The following is a 10578-nucleotide window of genomic DNA, read 5'->3' on the forward strand; positions in this document are numbered from 1 at the left end:
TGAGGAAGCAGAGTAGTGAAGGCCATGGAACAGGGTGCCTTTGATGTACCGAAGGATGTGAAGGAGAGCAGTATAGTGGGGAGTGCGAGGAGCCGACATGTACTGACTAACAATGTGAACAGCATAGGCAATGTCAGGACGAGTTACTGTGAGATAGACAAGACTGCCGACGAGCTGACGATAGAGAGTAGCATCAGGGAGGAGAGCCCCGTCGAGAGGAGTGAGACGAATCTGAGGATCAACTGGAGTAGATGTAGTTTTGCAATCAGTAAGACCAGCACGAGCCAGAAGATCGGATGCATATTTGGCCTGAGATAAGTAAGAGCCAGTAGGATCATGAGAGACTTCAAGGCCTAAAAAGTAGTTGAGAGTACCAAGGTCCTTCATCTCAAACTGTCGGTGGAGAAAGCGTTTGAGGTGGAGAATACCAGCTGCATCATTACCAGTGATAATCATATCATCCACATACAGAAGGAGAAGAGTGGTACCATGAGGAGTAGTCCGGATAAAAAGAGCAGAGTCATAGGAGCTGGAGGTGAACCCAAAGTCATGAATGGTAGAACTGAACTTAGCAAACCAGGCACGGGGTGCTTGCTTGAGGCCATAGAGGGCACGCTGTAGTTTGCAAACCTTATGAGGGGGAAAAGTAGACCCAGGGGGAGGTTGCATGTAGACCTCCTCAAGAAGATTACCATTGAGGAAGGCATTTTTGACATCCATTTGAAAAAGCTCCCAGTGGCGAGCAGCAGCAACAGCCAGTAAACTGCGAACAGAGGTAAGCCGAGCAACAGGAGCGAAGGTTTCCTCATAATCAATCCCATATTCCTGGTTGAAACCCTTGGCAACAAGACGAGCTTTGTAGCGTTCAATCGAGCCATCAGAATGAGTCTTGATTTTGTAAACCCATTTGCAGCCAATCGCAGTTTTGCCAGGAGGAAGGTCAACAAGATCCCAAGTATGAGTTTTGTCCAAAGCCTGAAGTTCATCAGTCATAGCTTGCTGCCAAAGAGGATTAGTACAAGCCTCACGATAGGAGGTAGGTTCATAAGTAGAAAAGGCAGCAGACCCAACAATATAATCACGAAGGTGGATAGGAGGTTGAGTTACCCGGTGTGGTCGACCCGTAGGAGGATCGGTGGGAGGAAGAACCAGTGGAGAAGAAGGTGGTGCAGGGAGAGGTGGACCTTCAGGGAGAGCAGTCTGGTGGGGAGCAGGAGTGAGCAAGGGCGTCTCAATGACGGAGGGACCTGTATCAAAATCATCAGAGAAGAGATCGATGGAAGGATTAGTAAACAGTACATTAGTGGAAAGTGCAGGTAAGTGAAATGAGGATAGGGAGGAAAACATTTGGTGCTCCCAAAAAACTACATGGCGGGAGATACGAAGACGTTTAGAGAGAGGGTCCCAACAGCGAAAGCCTTTATGTTCAATTCCATACCCAAGAAAGCAACAAAGACGAGAACGCGGTTCAAGCTTGGTGCGTTCATGAGATTGAAGGAGAACAAAGCAGGCAGAGCCAAAAACCCGAAGATTAGCATAGGGAGGGGGAGTGCCATGCAGACGTTCAAATGGAGTTTGATTATGGATGACAGGGGAAGGAGCACAATTGATAGTGTAGACAGCAGTGAGGGCAGCTTCCCCCCAAAAGTTTTCAGGGCAGGAAGAAGAAAGAAGGAGAGCGCGAGTAGTGTCAAGAATATGCCTATGTTTCCGTTCAGCACGGCCATTTTGCTGGGACGTGCCAGCACAGGAACGATGAGGCAGTGTACCATGACTCTGAAGAAAAGAAAGGAAATCTGAATCCCGATATTCCATAGCATTGTCGGAGCGAAAAAGTTTGATGGTTTTAGAAAATTGGGTGTGGATCATTTGGGCAAATCGATAATAAAGAGTTTTGAGGTCAGACCGAGTTTTCATGAGAAAAATCCAGGTAAACCGTGAAAAATCATCAATGAAAACAATAAAATAACGAGATCCCCCCATAGTAGTGGTAGGGGAAGGGCCCCAAATATCCGAATGTATAAGATCAAAAGGTGCACAGGAAACAGAAGTACTTTTATTGAATGATAAAGCAGGTTGTTTGGCAAGTTGACAGGGTATACAATCGAAAGTATCTGGAATTACATGACCCAATTGTCCACTAGAAACCAAAGACTTTAAGCGAGTAATAGAAATATGTCCTAAGCGACAATGCCAAAGCTGAAAAGGAGATAATGAGGAAGCAGAGGCAGGAGCAGCAATCTGAGGAGAGGCAGGAACATGAAGGTGAATGAGCTCATAGAGACGTCCATGCTTACGGCCGATCCCAATAGTCTGCCTCGTCTGAGGGTCCTGCACCAAACAATGAGTAGCAGAAAAGGTGACAGTTAGACCAAGTTCACATAATTGACCAATAGAGATAAGGTTTAAAGTGAGAGCAGGGATATGATAAACTTGAGGTAAAGTTAAGGAAGATGTGGAAACAGTACCAAGATGACGGACAGTCATGAGAGAACCATCAGCAGTTTGAATTGAGGGAATATGAGGAGAGGAAGAGATAGAAGAAAATATAGTTGAACTGGAGGTCATATGATTACAACAGGCAGAATCAAAATACCAAGAAGAGTTACCTGGAATTACAGACAAAGCAGTAGGAGGAGGTGTACCAGAAGGGGAGAGAAGGTGTTTGAACATGGCCTCGACATCTGTTGGAGAAAAGAGAGGGGTAGACGGAGCCGGAGACTCAGAAAAACCCTCAGCGGCAGCAGCAGCAGTGGCGGTGTGAGGAAACTGATTCCCAGGATGAGATTGGTTCCTGGAACGATGAAAGCCCCCCCGAGAAGAACCACCGCGAGAAGAGTGGTTGTTGGAGGATGAGCGGGATGGATGGCGAAGACAATCCTGTTGCAGATGACCAGGACTAAGTTTGTTGCAATATCGGCAGGTTCTGACTGGGCAATTGACCAGGAGATGTGTGGAAGGAAGGCCCCGATTCTGACAGTAGAGACAGGCAGTGGTCCGCTGGGGGAATGATGGTTGGAACGGGGGAGTGGCAAGAACAGAGTCCACATGATGAGGTTGGAGAGTACCAAGACGAGTCTCTTCTGATAGCAACTCAGAAATAGCTTGTTCCAGAGTGGGCAAGGGATGGCGATGAAGAAGAGAGGCACGTACAGGCTCAAAAGATGAAGTGAGAGCCATAAGAAAGTGCACCAACCTTTGCTGATTACGATAAGCAGTAAATAAAACAGCATCTTCTTGGTGAGGCCAAGTTGGTTCAGAAAGAGCAAGCTGGTCCCAAACGGAGTACATTTGAGAGAGGAAGTCATTGATGGACTGACTAGATTCTTGGCGCATCCGATGAAGTTGGCTCTGAAGTTGATATTGATGAGCAAGACCAGTAGTCTGGTAGCGTTCTTTCAAAAAATCCCAGATATCTTTGGCAGGAGTGGTGACAGAGTCAAGCTGAAAGCGGCCAAACTGAAGACTGATAGAGGTAACAGACGTATTCCGAAACCAGGTAATGATTTGGTAATTCTTACTGTCCCATTCCTCAAGGCGATCTTCATATGTAGGAGTAGCAGGGGAAATAGTGGTTTCAGCAGTGTCTTTGACCGGTTGGGTGATGTCCCCGGTGATAATTCGCCAGAGCTTCTTTCCTTTGAGGAAGGAAGACATGGCTTGGGCCCATAGAACATAGTTGGAACCATCCAAAATAACGGAAATAGGATGGGAGGCATCAGGACGATCCATAATAATAGTGGAGGAGGGCTAAATGGATAGGGAGAGACCTGTAGGAGCAAAATTAGGTAAAACAGAGTGTACCAGTGAGTCCGGAAGGTCGAAAATAGCTAGGAAAGGTGGGCTGTGCAAGGATGATGTCAGCAGGGTGGAAAATGAGGTCAGCGGCGCACGTTAGCAGGAAGGGCGTGCGGCGCACGGTAGCAGAGGGGACTGGCAGCGTATGTTAGCAGAATGGCGCACGCGGGTGCACAATAGCGGAACGGCGCACGCGCGGCTTACGGTAGTCGAACGGCGCACGCTGGTGCACGGTAGCAGGTACGGCGCACGACAGGGCAGGATGGAAGGCGCGTGGCAGCGCGTGTGAGAGTGGCAACGGAAGTAGAGACGCGCCGAGAGAAGAAGCGGCGCGTGAGAGCGCGTGAAGGCTTGTTTGGTGATGGGCTTGGTGCCGTTGGGATCGTAGGGAAATTCCGAGCTGTTTGGTATAGTCCACTGTGTACGGAACTAAGACCTAAAATTGAGGGATGCCAGAATTGTGTTTCTAAGCTCTGATACCATGTGATTTTGGTAACGAGGGAGAGAAAAAGAGAGGGACTGAAAGTTGGTGTTATTATATTATGTTTCAGTGTAATTACAAGAGAGCAAGCTCCCTCTCTTTATAGAGAGGAGAGGGAGACAATTAGCATCGGATGCCTGGAATTTACTAAAGCTAAAGTGAAGTTCTCTTCTTTACAGCTACACATGGAGCCTTTACAGATGCAAGGTTACAGCTATACATAGTGGGGGATATATTATATGTATATTATATGTTAACAGGCTCAACTGTGACAACGCTAAAAAGTAGCTAAAGTTTGATATGATAAGTTTGGCGGTGGTGGTGTACTTTTTTTCCTTTTTGTGATTTCTGATTAGTTCGGTGGGTATTTACAGGAGTAATGGCGAGGGGGTATCTTTGGAATTTACGACAATAATATTTCTAAAAGATGACGCAACAGTCAACCGGAGCATAAAATAAACGAGGGGTGCAACTGGAGGTGATTCGGTTGAGTGGAGAAGTTATCCAAATTCAACCCAAGTTATGTTGAGATTTGTCTAAATCTGTCCAAGTCTAAATTATAATCTGAGGTTGTCTGTGTAAGCCCGACCCAAGTTAAATCCGAATTATCCGAATTGTAAATGAATTTTAGTTTTTTTTTTTTGTAGCTACATTATTAAATTATTAAAATTTGATTTTATTTATAATTTGTTTTAATAGAAAATCATTAATACTATCAAAACAAATAATTTATATAATGTAAGAGAGATGTCACTATAGTAGTGTAAACATAAATTTCAGAACATAAACCTTACACTTTGGATCATTTACCATGTGTATTATCAAGAAATCAAGACAAAATGACATACCTGAATCCATTGATGAACGGTTAAACGGAAGCGTGATTATCAATGAACTCTTTGTTATTGATTATGTTATTGCCTTCTAATCCTTTCCCCTTTGGTGCCTTATGTTTCTCCTTGAGAGGATTTAGAAAGAAAAATGGCAGTGTTCTTATTTTTTTTTTTCCACTTGGGAAGGAATAGGGACCATAACCTTTTAAAAGTTATAATTGGTTTTCAAAACTGAAAGGTTGTGGAAGTTCAAAAGGAATGAAAACCAACTTTAACCAATATGTTTTAATTTCTATTTCTGCCCCTCATAGAAATAGAAATTATACAACTAGTATCTACACATTAGGTCCATAACACATATACCCTTAAGCCTATTAACTAAATTGAATAACTTAAATTGTAGGCTTCTTATAAATGATAACACCACATTTAATTATGTGGTCCCATTGAGACATTATCTAACAATCTCCCACTGGACCACATATGTATCCTGAAAAATGTGCTTAACTTTAGTGAGCTCAGAAATCTGTTATCATAACTTGAGGGTATCCAAATAATCTTGTCCATTAACTATATTAATATAGGATCAAAGCGGTCTTCGTTACATCAATCGTAACTCGACCCACCAATGGTCACGTATACTAATACAGCTAAATGACATAGATCAATCATGGATGCGTAGCATGGAAATTACATGTGATGTGATCCATACATGCCTATTTCCAACTGGTCCTACTTAACTTTATTGAGATCAATACTTCACAATACGTAACAGAGCGTAATAAACTGAATATTTCATTTCTGCAGAAATTAATCTAATTACATAGATAAAACTCAAGGCTGACATAAAGCAGTAATATAAATACAAACTCCCACTAAACCAGAATGTTCTCAAATAGAACAACACCCATCTGAGCAGTGTGCTCATGAAAGACCTTGGGTGGTAGTCCCTTCGTAAGTGGATCCGCTATCATGGAGTTTGCCCCAATGTGCTCTATGGAAATCTGTCCACTCTGCACTCTTTCTTTTACAACTAGGAACTTGATATCAATATGCTTTGATTTTGTCGAGCTCCTGTTGTTATTGGAATATAAAACTGCAGACTTATTGTCACAATATAACTTAAGTGGTCTTGCAGTGCTTATATTCTTCATTCATGGCTTCTATCCACTTATGAGAGTTGGAACTTTCCATGGCTTGACGAAAGTTGATTGGATCATCTTTCGACATTCCATTTTCTACCTCATGTTCCTGGAGATATACAATATAATCATCTGAAAATGCAAATCTCCTTTCTCTGGTGGATCGCCTTAATGGCACAGATTCTTGAGGTTGAGGTTGTAGAGTTTGTTCCTCAGGAACAATTACCTCATCTTGAATGGGGGTTTGAACTATATTATCTTGAACAACATTGTCTGGTTGAGGATCCGAAATTACTTCTCGAGCAATGACAGGTATAAGAACCTATGATTGGTCAAAAATAGTAGTAGGAAGTGGGATTACTCCTGCTTCCTCCTCAAAGACAATGTCTCTAACTGGATTTTTCCCCCCAAACTCAACATCCTCAAAAAATGTTGCAATTACCTCATGTTCACATTAAGTTACCAAACAGATAATCTCTAAATAAATTAATTTAATGACAACATCTCAAGATACCTAGCACAACATTAATACTAAGCCTTTGGGTAGTGATATTAACTGTAAGTGGTATTCTTGTTGTAATGATCAAACATTGACAATAAGTTATGTCAAATAACAAATCTATCTTTTGATGGATTTATTATTCACATTAGGTTTTCTTGACAATTGGCACATGTTTATTACCACAAAATGTGTGTGTAATTCTGCCAAGTCTTAATCATGTCTTTGGACCGATAAATACCCGCATGAGATACACAGACATGAACTTCAAAACATTCCATATAAAACAATCTAGACAAGAGAGATCACTTTTGTGACATCTTGTTTGAATTGACTTATATTGAGAGTGTTAGAAAATTAAATTTCTGTAGACGTTGTATGAAATTACATTAAATTTAAAGATTTCTAAATTTGTGACCCCGTATATGTTATATAATCTGCAGCAATTCCAATTATACATATACATATACATATATAAATAGAATTGACGGGTCGAAAAACCAAATAGTTTTTTTTTTTTTTTATGATGTTCAAAATTAAACCGATCAAATCGCAAGATATATCTATATATATATAAATACATGATGTTCATCCATTTGAGAGAAAAAAAAAGAAACTGCCTACCGAATCATTTTACAATTCCAGAAAACAGATTGCCGTTTTCACAGAACAAAACAGGAAAAAACAGAATTTACATCCATAAGAAAATTCAGAATCTGATTCCAGGAAACTAAATAGAATGAATAAAGCATATCAATTCTGATAAGACACATGATATGCTGGCTCTGATACCAATTGTAAACATAAATTTCAGAACATAAACCTTACACTTTGGATCATTTACCATGTGTATTATCAAGAAATCAAGACAAAATGACATACCTGAATCCATTGATGAACAGTTAAACGGAAGCGTGATTATCAATGAACTCTTTGTTATTGATTATGTTATTGCCTTCTAATCCTTTCCCCTTTGGTGCCTTATGTTTCTCCTTGAGAGGATTTAGAAAGAAAAATGGCAGTGTTCTTATTTTTTTTTCCACTTGGGAAGGAATATGGACTATAACCTTTTAAAGGTTGTAATTGGTTTTCAAAACTGAAAGGTTGTGGAAGTTCAAAAGGAATGAAAACCAACTTTAACCATTATTGGTTTTAATTTCTATTTATCGGTTTTCAAAACTGAAAGGTTGTGGAAGTTCAAAAGGAATGAAAACCAACTTTAACCAATATGTTTTAATTTCTATTTCTGCCCCTCATAGAAATAGAAATTATACAACTAGTATCTACACATTAGGTCCATAACACATATACCCTTAAGCCTATTAACTAAATTGAATCACTTAAATTGTAGGCTTCTTATAAATGATAACACCACATTTAATTATGCGGTCCCATTGAGACATTATCTAACAAGTAGTCCTTACAATTTATGAGTGAAAATAAAAAGAAAAAGAAAGAGTAAGATTTTATGTTATTTGTATATATAATATATATTTAATATAATTTAATAATATAAAGGGCAAAACACCAATAAATCTCAAATTTTAATTTGTTAAACTATTTGGTCCTGCCTTTATTTTGTAGACTAATAAGTCCTATTTTAATGTGAATTACGTATATACCCATTTATTTAACACGTAATTTTTTTTATGGAGGGCAAATGTAAGTTTTTACTGATGTTGTAACGACAAAAATACCCAAAAAGCTTACTATAGGCCTTTTTTAGATTTCACTCATTTTTGAACATCAGCAACATCATCAAACATTAACAGCATCATCAAAAATCAATAAACATCATCAACATTGTGAACATTAGCAACATCAACTACATCTCAACATCATCAAACATCATCAACATCTTCAAGATAATCAACATCATCAAACATCAACAACATCATCAAACAGCACAACATCATCAATATTGTGAACATCATCAACATCATCAAACATTAACTACATCTTCAACATCATCAACATCATCAAACATCATCAAACATAAACAAAATCATCAAACAACACAACATCATCAACATGGAATCCAATCAATGGGCAACGTGTACTGCTCGGACTGCAAGCGAGCGACGGTGATGGTGTTCGATCATTCCGCCGGAGACACAGCATCAACTACATCAGCATCATCTACATCGGCATCATCAACATCATCAACATCTCCAATCCTCTGCATCAAATCCCATCTTAGATCTATCCAGGAATCCAATCAATGGGCAATGTGTACTACTCGGACTACAAGTGAGTGACGGTGGTGGTGTTCGATCATTCTACCGGAAACACAGTGTACTCGGAATGCGGTCTGATGTTGGAATCACACTCGATCGATGAGACCTCTGAGTGGAGGACCTTTGCCAATGACAGTGGTGGTGTTCGATTATTCTGCCGGAGACACAGTGTGCTCGGAGTGCGGTCTGATGTTGAAATCACATTCGATCGATGAGACCTCTGAGTGGAGGACCTTTGCCAATGACGGTGGTGGTGTTCGATCATTCTGCCGAAGACACAATGTGCTCGAAGTGCGACTTCTCACCGACGGAGGCCTTTTCACCATCTTTTCGAAGCCTAATGGCGTCACCTCCAATAGTTCTGGGTGTGTTTCAGTGTTGATGAAGAGGAGGAGAGAGAGAGATTAGGGTTGTGATGGCTGCCATGGTTGGCGAGGTTGGGAGACCCACAAAATAAAATCAATAGGGGTAAAAATGTAAACTCTGTATATAATATACCAAAAACATATATCATACCAAAAATAAAAAGGACTCAATAGTTTAAGAAAAAATACTCAGGACTAACTAGAGCAATATTTACCAAAATGGAATTTATGAGTAATTTTTCCTAATATAAATTACTTTAATATCATATAATGAGTAATAATTTATATGTATATTTAATATTTTTGTATATCTATATATGTATAATTCGAGTTTTGGGTTACTTGGGTTGTTTGACGTCTTTACCCAAGCCTGCCCAAATTTAATTCGGGCTTCTGAATTTTTGCCCAAGCCCGTACCGAATTTGAAAATATTTTGTCCAAGCCCTACAAAAATTCAGGTTGAACTCGGGTTGCTCAGATTGAGCCCACTCAAGTTGCACCCTTACAATAAACTAATGGAACGGCTAGGAGCACGTGCACAACTCTCGAAATGATCTACACTATTTATAATGTGGGCCTCATATATATATATATATATATATATAAGTGAGCTTCATACATTATAAGTGGTGTAATTATCAAATAAAAAATTAAATGATTAACAGAAAAATAATTAGTTAATTCAAGCATATCTCTATGACCTTGTTGCAGAAGATGATTTTTTAGTTAAAATAATTATTAAAAAAATTAAAGAGTCAAAAACTAAGCATATTTGGCATGTATCTAAAATGGTTTTCTTCTACCCATATAAAAAATTAACATACCCGCATATTAATTTTTTTCATGCAACTAAAACATGGGTAAACGAAAAATTGTAGACAATTAGTCAAAATATCACACCAGCCTTTCCTATTTTGTTGTATGACTAAAAAACTTATAAAAAAAGTTAAATTATACCGACAGTTTTTATATTTTGATTATTATATCATTTTAATTCTTGTAATTTGAATTGGCAAAATTTTTATCCTAAATTCATAATTAAATATTACTTGTTAGCAGTGGCGGAGCCAAGAATTTAATGTAAGGGGGCACCTATTAATTATAATCTCAATTTTTTTTTCCAATCAATAATAATAACATAATAATAATTTTTTGAGCTAATATTAAATATTAAAAAATTAATATTCGTTGATTAGATTGTTTGAAAAAAATAGTTTGAATAT

At 39.1% G+C, this 10578-nt stretch overlaps 1 pseudogene across 1 annotated transcript in view; it reads right to left on the reverse strand.

Annotated features, from left to right (window-relative positions):
• Positions 1-8703, reverse strand: part of LOC114271298 (cytochrome P450 CYP749A22-like) — a 34324-nt pseudogene extending 25621 nt beyond the window's left edge. The window contains exons 1-5 of the transcript XR_014344591.1: positions 8638-8703; positions 2646-2880; positions 1185-1247; positions 346-431; positions 160-231 (exon numbers count right to left, since the gene is read on the reverse strand). The product of XR_014344591.1 is annotated as a cytochrome P450 CYP749A22-like (transcript). The remainder of the gene's footprint in view (positions 1-159; positions 232-345; positions 432-1184; positions 1248-2645; positions 2881-8637) is intronic.
• Between the last annotated feature and the right edge of the window lie 1875 nt (positions 8704-10578).

The sequence above is a fragment of the Camellia sinensis genome, chromosome 11 (assembly GCF_055761805.1).
Source record: "Camellia sinensis isolate YWXY chromosome 11, ASM5576180v1, whole genome shotgun sequence".
Lineage (NCBI taxonomy): Eukaryota > Viridiplantae > Streptophyta > Magnoliopsida > Ericales > Theaceae > Camellia > Camellia sinensis.